Raw genomic sequence first — 7,735 nt, forward strand, 5'->3', positions numbered from 1 at the left:
TCACTGTTACCCATGTCAGAAAATTAAGTCTTATAGAAAAGTCTACCTCAACAAAAAGGTTTTACCTTTGGCGAGGGGGGTTTTGTTTTCAACCCTAAGATAGCAGGTTTCTTTTCAACCTCTAGAGCACCAGGTTTCTCTTAAACCCTTGAACACTTCCCACTCCTCCTCACCCTGTCTATCCTACAGGGGGGTCCGCGGCACCCTGAGTGGGGTCCTAGCCGTCCCGAACACTCAACACTGGGGGAGTACCCGAAAGTACTCCGGGGGGAGTGATTAAGTCACTCCGGGGGGGAGCAACAGAGAGTGCTCCGGGGGGAGCAACAGAGAGTGCTCCGGGGGGAGCTACAGAGAGTGCTCCGGGGGGAGCTTTTGCTCCGAGGAACCTACCTTCGAATAGCCTGTTCCGGGCGCCACTTGCCGGGGTCCAGCCCCGGTGGATCCAGGGAATTCGAAGGGTGGACGGCGTTGGCGTGGAAAGACTTGTTTATTTATTAATATAAGATTAGATTAAGAAACTGTAGTGCAGTAGGAAGATTAAGTGGAGAAAGAGGGCTGAATAGCTTGGTTTACGCGGAAGACCAATAAAATTCCAGACAAGGAATTTGCACCATCTACGTTGGGCCACCGGTGCCCGCTTGAATATCTAAGGGTGCCTCGCCTTAAGCTCCCTTTCTCGCGGATCTTAATAACCAGGGCAAATAAGTAGACCTGGCGAGCCTCCGCGCCCCAGATGGAAATTCAGCCTGAAATTAAAGTAAAGAGCAGAGGGAAGAAAAGGGAGAGAAAAAGAGAGAGAGAGAGAGACAGGGGGGGAGCCAGATTCCCAAGAAACCAGGCCGAGACTAGTCCAAGAAACTGGTCTGAGAATCTGGTCCCGTCCTTTATTGTTCAGAAGGCCTTTTATACTTTTGATAAAACATGGAGATCAATGGGTAACACAAAGTTATGCAGCGTTAGCAGTCCAGACTCTTATCAAAACCAGGCTTTTCTCTCTGCATACCTAATTGTATACACAAGTCTTAGGTAATTTACATCATCTTCCAACCAAAAGGGCCAATTAACATTTTACAGCCTTTTTTCTGATAAGGGTTTGTCAACCACAAGACTTATTTGTGTTGATCTTCCCAAGGTCTGGTGCCACTCTCGGAAAGCACTAAAGAAAGTTACATTCTTAGACAGCAAGGATACAGCAACTTATAACAAGTAGAGGGAGTGCAGTGATTTATAGCAAAAGAGAAGCAATTAACTCAAAAGTCTAGTGTTGCTAACATCAAAACTACTATGTATCTTTTTCTACATCCTGCTTACATTAACATCCTTCCAGGTGCCTAAAAGATAAAGAATAAGGAGGTCTGGCAGCAATCCTTGAGTCAACAGTGAAAACCCTCTACCAATATAATTTTTAACTCTTTAGAAAAGGCTCTGTATCTTTAAGATGCTTTTAAGCTTTGTGCCTCCCGCGGTTGGGGGGCTGTAAGCAATTCACAAGCTGTAAGCTTTGTGCCTCTCGCGGTTGGGGGGCTGTAAGCAATTCACAAGCTGTAAGAGGTCTGGGGAACCTGTTAGGCAGACTAGAGAGCTATCAGAGGGGTTTAACTGAAACATCCCTTTCAAATGCAGAAGACTAAAACCCTGAATTGACTTTTTTCCAGAGAATATCAGAAAAGTGGAAAAGCAGAGCACAAAAGCCAGCAGATTTTTGCTGGGGTACATGCTTAGGAATATCCAGAGGGGTCCCTGAAGTCTGAGCACGCCTTGCGTATGTCAGCTTCCTTCCTCATGACCTTGTCACGGGCGGGATTCCTCACACTGGCTTCCGGCAGGGTATGGTGGTGAACTTCTTGAGTTGCAGCAAGGCTGTGAAAGACCCTTTCGAAGTTCCAGAGGTAAGGTGTCATTAGTCTCCAGACGCCTCATCGGAAATAGGCCTCATCTCGCCTGGAAGGGAGAACTTCCTGGATTTTCTCGAGTTGCGGCAGGTGTTCTCGAGTTACGACGGGGACCTCAGGGACCCGCCCTGGTGGCCTCAGGAGAGGCCAGTCCCTATGCGAGTTGCTAGGGGGCCTCTCGGGATTCCTCTCCCGTCGATACCGGGGCCAAAAACCTTGTGTGGAGTCAGGGCCGGAACCGAGGATTCCTCTCAGGGGCTGACATGGATCTTTGGGTACTTCTGGAGTCTCCCCAGGGGAGTCAGGCCTCGTCTCGAGTGGGGGCATGCACGTGCACTTTCCTTCCAGGCTGTAGCAGCAATGTCACGCTACCTGTCGCGTGGATCAAATGATCTGTGGTTTTCCCTCGAGGCTTTCCCACAGGGCTGTCCCACGTGCCACCGTGGTGTGAGTCGATCCTCGGCGTGAAAGATGAGCCAGTGCAGGGCAAAGAGGTTCCTCGGGAATGGACTGAGACATCCGGGGGACTCTTGGAATGGTGGTACGACCATGGAGTTCCTCTCGCCTTTCCTGTTGAGAGTGCCTCCTCTTGAGATGCGACGGGAACGCCGGGAATATTTTCCCGTTGAAAGCAGGGAAAGGATCCCTCATCTCGAGCTAAGAGGGGGAAACGGGGCTCCTCTGGATGTGGGCGGGACCATCGTGCTTCCTCTCTAGTGGAGACGGGTATGGCGGTGAACTTCTTGAGTTGCAGCAAGGGTGTGAAAGACCCTTTCGAAGTTCCAGAGGTTAGGTGTCATTAGTCTCCAGAGGCCTCATCGGAAATAGGCCTCATCTCGCCTGGAAGGGAGAACTTCCTGGATTTTCTCGAGTTGCGGCAGGTGTTCTCGAGTTACGACGGGGATCTCAGGGACCCGCCCTGGTGGCCTCAGGAGAGGCCAGTCCCCATGCGAGTTGTTAGGGGGCCTCTCGGGATTCCTCTCCCGTCGATACCGCGGCCAAAAACCTTGTATGGAGTCAGGGCCAGAACCGAGGATTCCTCTCAGGGGCTGACATGGATCTTTGGGTACTTCTGGAGTCTCCCCAGGGGAGTCAGGCCTCGTCTCGAGTGGGGGCATGCACATGCGCTTTCCTTCCAGGCTGTAGCAGTAATATCACGCTTCCCGTCGCGTGGATCAAAGGATCTGTGGTTTTCCCTCGAGGCTTTCCCTCGAGGCTTTCCCACAGGGCTGTCCCACGTGCCACCGTGTTGTGAGTCGATCCTCGGCGTGAAAGATGAGCCAGTGCAGGGCAAAGAGGTTCCTCTGGAATGGACTGAGACATCTGGGGGACTCTTGGAATGGTGGTACGACCATGGAGTTCCTCTCGCCTTTCCTGTTGAGAGTGCCTCCTCTTGAGATGCGACGGGAACGCCCGGAATACTTTCCCGTTGAAAGCAGGGAAAGGATCCCTCATCTCGAGCTACGAGGGGGAAACGGGGCTCCTCTGGATGTGGGCGGGACCATCGTGCTTCCTCTCGAGTGGAGACGGGTATGGCGGTGAACTTCTTGAGTTGCAGCAAGGGTGTGAAAGACCCTTTCGAAGTTCCAGAGGTTTGGTGTCATTAGTCTCCAGAGGCCTCATCGGAAATAGGCCTCATCTCGCCTGGAAGGGAGAACTTCCTGGATTTTCTCGAGTTGCGGCAGGTGTTCTCGAGTTACGACGGGGACCTCAGGGACCCGCCCTGGTGGCCTCAGGAGAGGCCAGTCCCCATGCGAGTTGCTAGGGGGCCTCTCGGGATTCCTCTCCCATCGATACCGGGGCCAAAAAGCTTGTGTGGAGTCAGGGCCGGAACCGAGGATTCCTCTCAGGGGCTGACATGGATCTTTGGGTACTTGTGGAGTCTCCCCAGGGGAGTCAGGCCTCGTCTCGAGTGGGGGCATGCACGTGCGCTTTCCTTCCAGGCTGTAGCAGCAATGTCACGCTTCCCGTCGCGGGGATCAAAGGATCTGTGGTTTTCCCTCGAGGCTTTCCCTCGAGCCTTTCCCACAGGGCTGTCCCACGTGCCACCGTGGTGTGAGTCGATCCTCGGCGTGAAAGATGAGCCAGTGCAGGGCAAAGAGGTTCCTCTGGAATGGACTGAGACATCTGGGGGACTCTTGGAATGGTGGTACGACCATGGAGTTCCTCTCGCCTTTCCTGTTGAGAGTGCCTCCTCTTGAGATGCGACGGGAACGCCGGGAATTTTTTGCCGTTGAAAGCAGGGAAAGGATCCCTCATCTCGAGCTACGAGGGGGAAACGGGGCTCCTCTGGATGTGGGCGGGACCATCGTGCTTCCTCTCGAGTGGAGACGGATATGGCGGTGAACTTCTTGAGTTGCAGCAAGGGTGTGAAAGACCCTTTCGAAGTTCCAGAGGTTAGGTGTCATTAGTCTCCAGAGGCCTCATCGGAAATAGGCCTCATCTCGCCTGGAAGGGAGAACTTCCTGGATTTTCTCGAGTTGCGGCAGGTGTTCTCGAGTTACGACGGGGACCTCAGGGACCCGCCCTGGTGGCCTCAGGAGAGGCCAGTCCCCATGCGAGTTGCTAGGGGGCCTCTCGGGATTCCTCTCCCGTCGATACCGGGGCCAAAAAGCTTGTGTGGAGTCAAGGCCGGAACCGAGGATTCCTCTCAGGGGCTGACATGGATCTTTGGGTACTTCTGGAGTCTCCCCAGGGGAGTCAGGCCTCGTCTCGAGTGGGGGCATGCACGTGCGCTTTCCTTCCAGGCTGTAGCAGCAATGTCACGCTTCCCGTGGCGTGGAACAAAGGATCTGTGGTTTTCCCTCGAGGCTTTCCCTCGAGGCTTTCCCACAGGGCTGTCCCACGTGCCACCGTGTTGTGAGTCGATCCTCGGCGTGAAAGATGAGCCAGTGCAGGGCAAAGAGGTTCCTCTGGAATGGACTGAGACATCTGGGGGACTCTTGGAATGGTGGTACGACCATGGAGTTCCTCTCGCCTTTCCTGTTGAGAGTGCCTCCTCTTGAGATGCGACGGGAACGCCGGGAATTCTTTCCCGTTGAAACCAGGGAAAGGATCCCTCATCTCGAGCTACGAGGGGGAAACGGGGCTCCTCTGGATGTGGGCGGGACCATCGTGCTTCCTCTCGAGTGGAGACGGGTATGGCGGTGAACTTCTTGAGTTGCAGCAAGGGTGTGAAAGACCCTTTCGAAGTTCCAGAGGTTTGGTGTCATTAGTCTCCAGAGGCCTCATCGGAAATAGGCCTCATCTCGCCTGGAAGGGAGAACTTCCTGGATTTTCTCGAGTTTCGGCAGGAGTTCTCGAGTTACGACGGGGACCTCAGGGACCCGCCCTGGTGGCCTCCGGAGAGGCCAGTCCCCATGCGAGTTGCTAGGGGGCCTCTCGGGATTCCTCTCCCGTCGATACCGGGGCCAAAAACCTTGTGTGGAGTCAGGGCCGGAACCGAGGATTCCTCTCAGGGGCTGACATGGATCTTTGGGTACTTCTGGAGTCTCCCCAGGGGAGTCAGGCCTCGTCTCGAGTGGGGGCATGCACGTGCGCTTTCCTTCCAGGCTGTAGCAGCAATGTCACGCTTCCCGTCGCGTGGATCAAAGGATCTGTGGTTTTTCCTCGAGGCTTTCCCTCGAGGCTTTCCCACAGGGCTGTCCCACGTGCCACCGTGTTGTGAGTCGATCCTCGGCGTGAAAGATGAGCCAGTGCAGGGCAAAGAGGTTCCTCTGGAATGGACTGAGACATCTGGCGGACTCTTGGAATGGTGGTACGACCATGGAGTTCCTCCCGCCTTTCCTGTTGAGAGTGCCTCCTCTTGAGATGCGACGGGAACGCCGGGAATTCTTTCCCGTTGAAACCAGGGAAAGGATCCCTCATCTCGAGCTACGAGGGGGAAACGGGGCTCCTCTGGATGTGGGCGGGACCATCGTGCTTCCTCTCGAGTGGAGACGGGTATGGCGGTGAACTTCTTGAGTTGCAGCAAGGGTGTGAAAGACCCTTTCGAAGTTCCAGAGGTTTGGTGTCATTAGTCTCCAGAGGCCTCATCGGAAATAGGCCTCATCTCGCCTGGAAGGGAGAACTTCCTGGATTTTCTCGAGTTGCGGCAGGTGTTCTCGAGTTACGACGGGGACCTCAGGGACCCGCCCTGGTGGCCTCAGGAGAGGCCAGTCCCCATGCGAGTTGATAGGGGGTCTCTCGGGATTCCTATCCCGTCGATACCGGGGCCAAAAACCTTGTGTGGAGTCAGGGCCGGAACCGAGGATTCTTCTCAGGGGCTGAAATGGATCTTTGGGTACTTCTGGATTCTCCCCAGGGGAGTCAGGCCTCGTCTCGAGTGGGGGCATGCATGTCCGCTTTCCTTCCAGGCTGTTCCAGCAATGTCATGCTTCCCGTCGCGTGGATCAAAGGATCTGTGGTTTTCCCTCGAGGCTTTCCCTCGAGGCTTTCCCACAGGGCTGTCCCACGTGCCACCGTGTTGTGAGTCGATCCTCGGCGTGAAAGATGAGCCAGTGCAGGGCAAAGAGGTTCCTCTGAAATGGACTGAGACATCTGGGGGACTCTTGGAATGGTGGTACGACCATGGAGTTCCTCTCGCCTTTCCTGTTGAGAGTGCCTCCTCTTGAGATGCGACGGGAACGCCGGGAATTCTTTCCCGTTGAAAGCAGGGAAAGGATCCCTCATCTCGAGCTACGAGGGGGAAACGGGGCTCCTCTGGATGTGGGCGGGACCATCGTGCTTCCTCTCGAGTGGAGACGGGTATGGCGGTGAACTTCTTGAGTTGCACCAAGGGTGTGAAAGACCCTTTCGAAGTTCAAGAGGTTTGGTGTCATTAGTCTCCAGACGCCTCATCGGAAATAGGCCTCATCTCGCCTGGAAGGGAGAACTTCCTGGATTTTCTCGAGTTGCGGCAGGTGTTCTCGAGTTACGACGGGGACCTCAGGGACCCGCCCTGGTGGCCTCAGGAGAGGCCAGTCCCCATGCGAGTTGCTAGGGGGCCTCTCGGGATTCCTCTCCCGTCGATACCGGGGCCAAAAACCTTGTGTGGAGTCAGGGCCGGAACCGAGGATTCCTCTCAGGGGCTGACATGGATCTTTGGGTAGTTCTGGAGTCTCCCCAGGGGAGTCAGGCCTCGTCTCGAGTGGGGGCATGCACGTGCACTTTCCTTCCAGGCTGTAGCAGCAATGTCACGCTTCCCGTCGCGTGGATCAAATGATGTGTGGTTTTCCCTCGAGGCTTTCCCACAGGGCTGTCCCACGTGCCACCGTGGTGTGAGTCGATCCTCGGCATGAAAGATGAGCCAGTGCAGGGCAAAGAGGTTCCTCTGGAATGGACTGAGACATCTGGGGGACTCTTGGAATGGTGGTACGACCATGGAGTTCCTCTCGCCTTTCCTTTTGAGAGTGCCTCCTCTTGAGATGCGACGGGAACGCCGGGAATTTTTTGCCGTTGAAAGCAGGGAAAGGATCCCTCATCTCGAGCTACGAGGGGGAAACGGGGCTCCTCTGGATGTGGGCGGGACCATCGTGCTTCCTCTCGAGTGGAGACGGATATGGCGGTGAACTTCTTGAGTTGCAGCAAGGGTGTGAAAGACCCTTTCGAAGTTCCAGAGGTTAGGTGTCATTAGTCTCCAGAGGCCTCATCGGAAATAGGCCTCATCTCGCCTGGAAGGGAGAACTTCCTGGATTTTCTCGAGTTGCGGCAGGTGTTCTCGAGTTACGACGGGGACCTCAGGGACCCGCCCTGGTGGCCTCAGGAGAGGCCAGTCCCCATGCGATTTGCTAGGGGGCCTATCGGGATTCCTCTCCCGTTGATACCGGGGCCAAAAAGCTTGTGTGGAGTCAAGGCCGGAACCG

Source organism: Capricornis sumatraensis, chromosome 6 (assembly GCF_032405125.1).
Source record: "Capricornis sumatraensis isolate serow.1 chromosome 6, serow.2, whole genome shotgun sequence".
Lineage (NCBI taxonomy): Eukaryota > Metazoa > Chordata > Mammalia > Artiodactyla > Bovidae > Capricornis > Capricornis sumatraensis.